Source organism: Crassostrea angulata, chromosome 7 (assembly GCF_025612915.1).
Source record: "Crassostrea angulata isolate pt1a10 chromosome 7, ASM2561291v2, whole genome shotgun sequence".
Lineage (NCBI taxonomy): Eukaryota > Metazoa > Mollusca > Bivalvia > Ostreida > Ostreidae > Magallana > Magallana angulata.
Window position 1 is genome coordinate 37,930,554 of NC_069117.1, and position 11,156 is coordinate 37,941,709.

Consider the following 11,156-nt stretch of genomic DNA (forward strand, 5'->3'; position numbering starts at 1 on the left):
CAGATGATATCGTGAAATTAACAAAAAATGAAAATAATATACAAGTTTTACTTGACCTATTTTATAATTGGTGTTGAGGCGAAACGTCAAGCGTTTTGTTTTTTCGTAAGGACCACCAACCATGCAGTAAATTTCAATTCAGGATTTAAAGTTTGTTTCTCCATGAGACTTCCTGAAACGTCCATCTAAGGGCAATGGTACTCAGGTGCTAATCAAGTCATGTGAATGTCTTTTTTTAAAATAGTGTCGATCTTATTTTTATTCAAAGCCCAACTATTTCCGCATATTTATTGTTACTAACTAAAGGATTTTCATGGTGTAATCTTATCATGCGGAATTATTACACGCGTTTTGTAAGGAAAATGTGTTAGCGATAAATATTGGAAATCATTTTTTAAAACTTGTTGACAACTGCTATACACTCTACCGGTTATCCTACATTGCGATTCGTTAGTAATTCAGAATGCTAAAACTTACCAAATATGAACATGTGCCATTAAGTTAATGTTTACTTAAAGGTTTGCAAAAATAACTGAATGGCACAACTATGCCATTTAGTTATACCTTTTTTTCCAGAAACTATCATGCAGTTGCAGAACGACAAAGTTTTATTCTTTGTTTATTATAATAATAATAGCTTCACGAAAACAAGAAGCAAGGGTGAAATTACTTGCAGAATTTTAGAATAACTCGTTTGAGTACATATCGTTATTGGCCATGCATATTATCTCAGAGCCCTGACTACTATTGTGGCAAAGTACATGCATATTTTAACATTATCGTGTAAATATGATTAAGCATCCAAATTACGGGGATACACATCAATTTTAAGGTATTGAGTAAAGTTAAATACATATTTGATTTAAGTACAATATGGTTGACGTTCAAAGAATTTTAATAATATGATCATGCGATATTGATTTTATAAGAATAAATTCGCATATTCAGCAAAATATATTGCAATTTAGTTAACATTTTGATATTTCATTCATAATAAACTTGATATGATATTTAGGAGGCCTTTGCCAGACGTCTCTTAACATACAAATAGGAGTTTAACATTAAATCAATCATTACCTTTGATAAAGTTTCGCTTTGAAACCGCCGTAGTTAAGAGCAGGTAGGAAGTGTCTATATATCAACTACGTAAAAGAAGTGTCTATATTATTAACTACGTAAAAAATTTTGATTGGCGATCACTACAAAAAATTAAAAAAAAAACTTTGTCAAATGAGATTGTGATGCGGAGATATTTATAATTTCTATTATTACAAAGGAAAATTATTTTTTCTCAATTTTTACATTTGCAATCATACTTTCGTATAAAAACCTTCAGAAAAATACAAACGCTCATTTTGATGTGAATTTTTAACAGGTCAAAAGGTTATACTTTTTACGTCACAATTATCATTACACGAGGTTAGAGTTTGACTTTGCATTATTGTTACACTTGGTGTCACAGTCACACAAATAATATTTAAACAAGTATCTGACTTACAAATACCAAAAAACAAGTAAAGGGACATAATTAATAAAATATTTTCCTCAGAATTTAATGCACTAAGAATATTTCACTTTATAATTGTAAGCTTGTAAACTTCATTACAGGAATTACCCTTAAAAGAGATACAAAACAATTAAATGCTAACTAGGTCATAGTTCAGACAATTAAATAAATAGGAAATATAACTTTTCAATAAATTGTCAAAATGTTCTCATTACATAAATGATACTCATGATACTCATTATATATATATATAAAGCAGAAAAATGTGTAATTCCATACGTCTCAACACACATTCCGAAAAATCATGAGATTTTCCAAATTATAAAAAGCAACCTTCCACTTTTAAAACGTGATCAAAAATAAATAAAGTTGTAAACCAGACCATTAAAAGTAAGCGACAAAGTCAGTCTCTGAAAAAGATTTTAACCCGTGCCAAATTTGAAAATCTCGAAAAAAAACCACCAGCTGTCCGTAAATGCCAGAAGCCAAGATGTGCAACATGTCCTTACCTACAAGATGGCCAACAATTCAAAATAAACAAGTGAAAAGCTGTCATTGTGACAGCAAACCGGGTTTTCTTTTATGTGAACTGTATCCATAATCCATGTCAACCCGTATCCAGTGAAATTGAGTACCCTATATGCAACATTTTGCCAAAAAATGACTAAGTTCAAAAGCTAGTATTTATACCCCCGCTCCGAAGGAGAGGGGGTATACTGTTTTACCCTTGTGTGTCTGTCTGTCCGTCCGTCTGTCCGTCCGTCTGTCTGTCTGTCTGTCCGTCTGTCTGTCCCTCCGTAACAAAAAATTCTGTCGCATTTATCTCAGCAACTATTTATCGCAGATGCTTGAAAATTTAACACAGTGTTTGTTAAGGCATGCCATATCGTGGGATATATTTTTATACCAATCGGACGTCAACTTCCTGTTAAATGACAACTTTGCTTATTTTTTAATCAAAATTTTCAAACAAATTTTCGTCAAAGATTTCTCAGCAACTGTTTATCGCAGATGCTTGAAATTTTTACACAGTATTTGTATAGGCATGCTTTATCGTGGGATGTATTTTTGTACCAATCAAACGTCAACTTCCTGTTAAATGACGACTTCGTTTATTTTTTGCCAAAATTTTCAAACAAATTTCCGTCAAAGAATTCTCAGCAGCTATTTATCGCAGATGCTTGAAATTTTAACACACTATTTGTTTAGGCATGCCATATTGTGGGATATATTTTTGTATCAATCGGACGTCAACTTCCTGTTAAATAACGACTTTGCTTATTTTTTAACCAAAATTTTCAAACAAATTTTCGTCAAAGATTTCTCAGCAACTATTTATCGCAGATGCTTGAAATTTTTACACAGTGTTTGTTAAGGCATGCCATATTGTGGGCTATATTTCTGTACCAATCGGACCTCATCTTCCTGTTAAATGAGTACTTTGTTTATTTTAGCCAAAATTTTCAAACAAATTTTCCTCAAAGATTTCTCAGCAGCTGTTTATCGCAGATGCTTGAAATTTTAACACACTATTTGTTTAGGCATGCCATATTGTTGGATATATTTCTGTACCAATCGGATGCCAGCTTTCTGTTAAATGTCGACTTTGCTTATTTTGCATATTCACATCAGAGCGGGGGTATCACTAGTGAGCATTGGCTCACAGATATCTTGTTTTTTCATAAATAATCAGAAATCAAAATTCTAGCAATATGCACACCTCTGATATATGTACAATTAATCTGCAAAAGAACAACTTCCTATCTTGAAAACTGTAGGAGGAGGTATCCGCACAATGAGGGTACCCTTTGTAGGAGGAGTTATCCGTACAATGAGGGTACCCTTTATGATATATTTTTCCAAAAAATGACTAAGTTTAAAAGCTGGTATTTTTTTGATAAATTATCGGAAATCAAATTCCTAGCAATATGCACACCTCTAATATATACAATTGATTTGCAAAAGAACAACTTCCTATCTTGAAAACTGTAGGAGGAGTTATCGGTACAATGAGGGTACCCTATATGCAACATTTTGCCAAAAAATGACTAAGTTCAAAAGCTGGTATTTTTTCGATAAATCATCGGAAATCAAAATCCTGGCAATATGCACACCTCTGATATATGTACAATTGATCTACAAAAGAACATCTTCCTATCTTGAGAACCGTAGGAGAAGTTATCCGTACAATGAGGGTACCCTATAAAGCAATATTTTGCCAAAAAATGAATAAGTTTAAAAGCTGGTATTTTTTCGGTAAATTATCAGAAATCAAAATTCTAGCAATATGCACACCTTTAATATAAGTACAATAGATCTGCAAAAGAACAACTTCCTATCTTAAAAACTGTAGAAGGAGTTATCCGTACAATGAGGATACCCTATATGCAATATTTTGCCAAAAAATGACTAAGTTCAAAAGCTGGTATTTTTTCGATAAATTATCAGAAATCAAAATCCTGGCAAAATGCACACCTCTGATATATGTACAATTGATCTGCAAAAGAACAACTTCCTATCTTGAAAACTGTAGGAGGAGTTATCCGTACAATGAGGGTACCCTTTTGGCAGCCGCTCGCCCACCATTTTCACCATATTAATAACCGGATTTTTCCTTTGGAAAACCCGGTTAAAAACGGCAGAAATTTTAACATACATTTCTCTATGACATGTAAAAGTTCAAATTTAATATATATATATATATATATATATATATATATATATATATATATATATATATATATATATATATATATAGTTTGTCTCCTAAATCCTTAGGGGACGGGGATGGGACAAGGACACACACAGACGCTGCCTTTGGCGAATGGTGACAACCACACCCTTTTCTACGCACAAAACACACACATACACTTATTTTCAACACTGTAATAATATTATTCATGGTGTAACACATGTATTTTACATGTATTAATATAAAACATTAGTTAAATAGAACCTCTAAGTACTTTAGCAATTAATTAACACGATTTAAGATTATTTTTATTTAATTAGATAATTATTTTAAAAGTTATTTAAACACATATTTAGCTTTTAAGGTTTCAAATAGATATACTTAAATTACTAATCTATATATGAACAGCGAACTTCCACTATATGAAAACAGATACATAAATGTTCCTTCCTTCTTCAGTCTTCGAAATAAAGCCACCCAGAAAATGAAAAACTTCATTCAAAACTTCATTCTGTTACTATACCCCAATAGTATAGAATAACAATATAGGGGTAAACTTTTTTTTATGTGTTTTGTGTGTGTGTGTGTTTTTTTTTTTTTTGTTTTTTTTTTTTTGGGGGGGGGTCTATTGTTTTAAAATTTTGTAAATTAAAAAGGGAGTTTGTTAAAAGAAAGCATGAACGAGCTTAACAATATTTAACCCTCATATTTATCCCTTTTATCATTTTGAATATCTATAAAACATGTATCATCATAATGAGAACTAGTAAATTACTTCAGTTTTCCATAATCATCATCATCCCCATCATCATCATCATCATCATCATCATTACACTTCATGGTGTGTACAGTTCCTTCAACTAGCTCCTTTATTTCGATGGTCGCGTGACCATCAAAATAAAGAAGCTAGTGGAAGGTTTGACTTTAATCATACTGTGGTGTGTAGTGCTTAAAAAAAAATGAAAATCAAAGTATAAAAAAATACAAAAATCAACGGTCAGTGAATTGAAATAAATAACTCTTGTTTCGTCACTGTGTTATAACGGATTTCTCTCTGTACGGGTTTGCTGAGGTACCGGGGAATAAAGATCTTTTCGGGGACTTCGAAATAAAATCAAATATTAAAATAAAGCCAAAATATAAAGTTTATTAATTTAGATTGCAAATGTCAAAAGGACTTAAAAATTCACAATAAAAACAGTTCTTAAAATTGACAAAGAAAAAGAACATAAAATAAAAATATATTTACCTTCGAAATAAAACCAAATATTGAAATAAAGCCAACATATAAAGTTTATTAATTTAGATTGCAAATGTCAAAAGGTGACAATTTGCGTTTGGCTTTTGGTTTTATTTCGTCGATAATTACAAAGTCACGCTTATAAAGATAATCTCTAAATACAAAATATAATTGGTTATTAATAACTTAGGGGCGTGGATAAAATGAAATAAACCAATTTCAATTAGTATGAATAGCTTTAATGACCATTGTTCAAACTATATAATTTTAAACGCTCACAAGTGCCAGGTAAGATGTCAAAACAGGTTGAATTATGTAATCAAAATACTAAGCGGTCCTGTGACGCTTATTAACAATTGACATTAATTTGAAAATTAAAGAAATAAGTATTTTAAGATTTCGACATAAAAAGTATTGTCATATTCAGTAGTATATTCTCACTATATAACTCTTTGTTATATTCAGTAGTATATTATCACTATATAATTCTATATAGATGAATAGTTAATAATTGTAATATTAGCTCGTCCGAAAAATATTGACCGGTCAATATTTTTTTTATATTGACCGGCTAGGAATAATATCTAGAGAACATTCCCTCTTTTTCAAATAATCGCCTCTGATTTGTTGCTTTGTAAACTATGACGTAAATAACTCTTCGCGCCTAAAAAAAACAAGGTGACGTCATAATAGACAGTCAGTCAAGGCAAGTAAACAACGGACGCGCAATGCGACGGTTTGCTATCATAAAGGATATAAGGAATTGCGAATTACTGTGAAGTAAAATCAGGTAGAACATCTATATGTTAATTCTTACGGTCGGCGGAATATCACCAGTGAGCGTTTGATGCTGAGGATATTTTGGATATGAACTTTGCACAAATAGAATTCGTGAATTCTTTGTTGAGCTGAGAAAATTACGGCGATCTGTTTTCAAATAATTTCTTAAATTTTGGTTTGTTTCTTCATATAAGAAAACAAATGTTGACTGTGTTTTCGGGCAACATTGATTATATTAGCCCCCTTGGGACTAAAATATTGCCCTCCGCTTCGCGTTGGGCAATATTTCGTCCCTCGGGGCTAATATAATAAATGTTGCCCTCAACCCCAGTCAATATTTGTATAATATTAACTAACTATTAAATAAAATAATTATTGCATCATTTATGGCCACATTTCTTTTCTTTTTTTCTTTTTTTTTTCTATTTTCATAAACATATCTACAATAATGCTTAATATAAAAGGAATATATACAAAATTTATAAATGTTACATAGTACAGTAAAATATTTACAAAATATGTACATGGAGCATAAAATGCTGTAACAATGCTCCCCCTGCTCGAACAAATTGATGCCTCCTGGCATCATAATATGTGATTACAAGTACAAAATGAGCAGAACGAATAATTGACATAGTACAGAATAGCACCACATAATGATAATGCATATTGAATAGGAATACTGAAGTGCTATAAACATTATCACTGGTTTGCATTGTCATGTAGTGAAACAATATGATTAGATATGAAATCACAAAAATTGTAATCAACTTTTGAAAGAACATGAATATTGCTTAAGAAAAACAAAGAAATTGCAAAGATGAATGTAAATATCGAGAGTGAAATCTATAGTTACTGTCACTTGGCGCATGAAAGGAACCAAAAACGATGTTACAAATGCCTAATTACTTAATGACTGATGTATAAAACTACGATTCACGCATATGGAACCATTATCCACGCATTGGGGGTCTGAAGCAAAATTTATAAAAGGTATAAATATCACAAGCTGAAAAACAGAATTACGAGTGCTCAATTAATTTACGCACTTGTAATTCATCGTGACATAATACAAATCACGCATTTATGATAAGGAATCACGCACTGTGATTCTGAAAATGAACAACGATCCACGCACTGAGAGTCTTGAATGAAAATTGGATTTACGCACTTGGAATTTGAATATAAACTTTTGATTCACGCATTGGGAATCTTGAATGAAAACTATAATTCACGCACTGGGAATTGTAAGCCTTCTGTCTTACGGATCCAATTGAGGGTCAGCTCAAACTTAGTGATGACAAGTACAGTACTTCTTTCTCAAGCGGTTTTATTAAAGCGTGATCGTATAGTTACAATAATTAAAAGCAGCCCAAATCAAGAGTCTCAGAATTTCTATAAGCGGAATCTATCTAAATCTGTTCAACATCATTTTACATAGGTATATATATGGTTTTACTTATGATGGACAGTTCTGACTAGTTTGGCCCATTTACGACGATCATGAGTGAACATTTAGTGTTCAAAATTAAGATTTATAGTTTATTCCTAATTAAAGTAACAAAACCGTCAAAACTGCCAATCAAAGAGTCTGGATGCAGGATTTGAGTCTCCAAGTCCTGGGTCTCGGAGTCCCCCACCTAGTATGAGGCATCACCTACTCATAATACGTTCATTCATACATGGCATAAAAGGTTACAAAGGTTAATATATAGAACACACAATACATGAGTCAATATAGAGTACTAGAGCTATCGTTGCATACACAGAATCGCCAAATATGACACTTGTTTTTAAAACTCTCAATTTGGATATTATTATGCCCGTATTATTCACCTGGTTTAATAACATCATTTAGGAATACTACGCAGTGCTACAAGATTCACAGAGTTTATTCTGTCAATTATCATTAACACTATTCAGTGCGCAGCACCTAGGTACACATAAGTATCATAGTGACCATTATGTAATACTAGCAATTCAAGGTCATAGCATGGCTATCTGTTTACAGAATCTTGAATGAAAATTATGATTCACGCACTGGGAATCTGTAAAATAAACTTTTGATTCACGCACTGGGAATCTTGAATGAAAACTATGAATCACACACTGGGAAACTAGAATAACAAGAACTGCGATTCACGCACTGGGAATCTTGAATGAAACATATGAACTGTTCGTGTGGCTTATCAGAGGATGCATACCATTTGTTTTTTGTCTGTAAAAAGTATACAAGAGCTCGGAATTCTCTAATGAATAAGCTATTGACATTACGTTATGTACACATTATAGATGCACATTTATTATTATTGGGGGATGATTCGTTGACAAATATACAAAACACTGAAATTTTCAAGACGGTACAAATTTTTTTGAGTGAATGTGGTCGTTTTTCAAAAAATGTTTGAATTTATAAGGTGATATTATATATGCAGTAGATTGTTTATTCATGTATATTTATGTGTATTCAATATATTCACTATTTCAATATATTCAATGTATGGCAATATTTATAAAATTTCATTACTAGAAGAAGACTATCTAAGTTTTCGAACTTGTGTCTTATCCTTTTGATTTATTTAATAAAATATGTTCAATTCAATTCAATTCAAACATATGAATGTAGGATATAACAAATATTCGATACCCCGACCGATTTCTGTAACTGTAAATTAATATTAGACATAGACAAAACAACACTAAGGTGAACATGTTGCCTATAAAGAAAATAGGTATGTTTGAGAAATGATGCCAAAGTATGAATGAATGAATTATATACGAAAAACAAAAAAATGGGTTTGATCAGAACCCTTGCACTTATGAAAAGTAGAAGATCTACTTAATGTTTGACGTATAATTAAAGACATTTCACAGTAGGAAAGAATAAATTTAGATGGTAGGCACATGTATCAGAGAAGTTTACGGGGCGATCTATTACCACAGAAATTATCATAGTAATCAGGTCATATCGGATCGTAAACTAATGCAAAGAACGTAGATTGATTTGAAAATATTTTGTTTCCTGACGTTTGCCAAGGAAGGTAACCTAGAAATTAATCAAAACTAAATTTCATTATAATAAAAAAAAACTTATTTGAAAACTACATGACCGTATGGAAAAAGATACAAAATGTCATAGGTTTAAAACGGTAACTATCCATGGTCAAAAACTCGATTCCTCATAACCTTAGCTGCATCCAAATGAGTACTATACTCTGTCCCGAGTTTTTGCTTCCACCACTTTTTGCTTGATATTTCAATAATAGTAAATACCTTTGTGCTCAAACTACGTTCATCCACTAATATGAAAAATGTCCAGATTATCTGTTTTTAAACGCCCCCTCTACCGCTTCAGGTTTCAATACACATCTAAAAATTGAAAGTCTACGGAGATTTTGCATTGCATCAGCCATTAATAAGCCCGGATGATAATGTTAAAAAATTGCGCGATGTATTCCGAATGGAGAAAAGATGTAAACATTTCCCATTACAAATCTCCGTAAGAAAATTGTTTTCGTTCACGTGAAATTTTATGAGTGAAAAAGGATAATTGTTCCATGACAATATCTTGGATATATTCCCTTTCATCGATTTCAATTGTATTTCTTTCACAGGTATGTGCATTTTTATTAAAAATCATCAAAAATTGATGGAAGCAATAACTTGGGACAGACTATAGTATGTCCATAGGACCTCGTCATAGTGAAGCTTTCATTTCCTGACTTTATCCTGAATGACTTATCTTTTATAGAATTGTCACATAGTCCTTAAGAAACATCAGGTTTGAATTCACATCCTAGTCTTTGAATTCCATGGATCTGTGTTCAAATCGGTTCTCCACCACTTGTTATAACGGGTTTCTCTCTGTACTCGCTTTGCTGAGGTACCGGGGAATAAAGGATCTGTTCGGGGACTTCGAAATAAAACCAAATATTGAAATAAAGCCAACATATAAAGTTTATTAATTTAGATTGCAAATGTCAAAAGGTGACAATTTGCGTTTGACTTTTGGTTTAATTTCGTCGATAATTAAAAAGTCACACCTATAAAGATAATCTCTGAATACAAAATATAATTGGTTATTAATAACTTAGGGGCGTAGATAAAATGAAATGAACAAATTACAATTAGTATAATTAGCGTTAATGACCATTGTTAAAATTATATAATTAAAACGCTCACAGGTGCCAGGTAAGATGTCAAAACGGGTTGAATTATGTAATCAAAATACTTAGCGGTCCTGTCACGCTTATTAACAATTGACATTAATTTGAAAATTAAAGAAATAAGTATTTAAAGATTTCGACATAAAAAGTAATATTTACTAACTGTTAAGTAAAATAATTATTGCATCATTTATGGCCATATTTCTTTTTGTTTTTCGTTTTCCTTTTTTTTCAGTTTTTTTTCTCTATTTTCTTAAACATATATACAATAATGCCTAATATAAAAGGAATATATACAAAATTTATAAATGTTACATAGTACAGTAAAATATTTACAAAATATGTATATGGAGCATAAAATGCTGTAACAATGCCCCCCCTCCCCTGCTCGAACAAATTGATGTCTCCTGGCATCATAATATGTGATTACAAGTACAAAATGAGCAGAATAAATGTTACATCTATACTACTATATTAAAATAATAGACTCGAATTTTTGCGCTTTAATATCGAGAAATCGGAAGAGTACTGTCTTTTGTTTTAGATATTTTAAACACCATTGGTACTTGAAGATTACCAATTTCTTTTTATTTTTTCTCAATCAAGCTTCGCCATTTCATAAACAACGAAAACTCCTTTAAAAAATCCGGAAATCATCTGGATTTTTTGGATTTTACAATCTTGTACATGCGCATTACATTCACGGTAAATCACGGGAGGCTTTTTAGTTTGTGTTTCCACAATATCACATTTGCATGGATAAACTCAGAA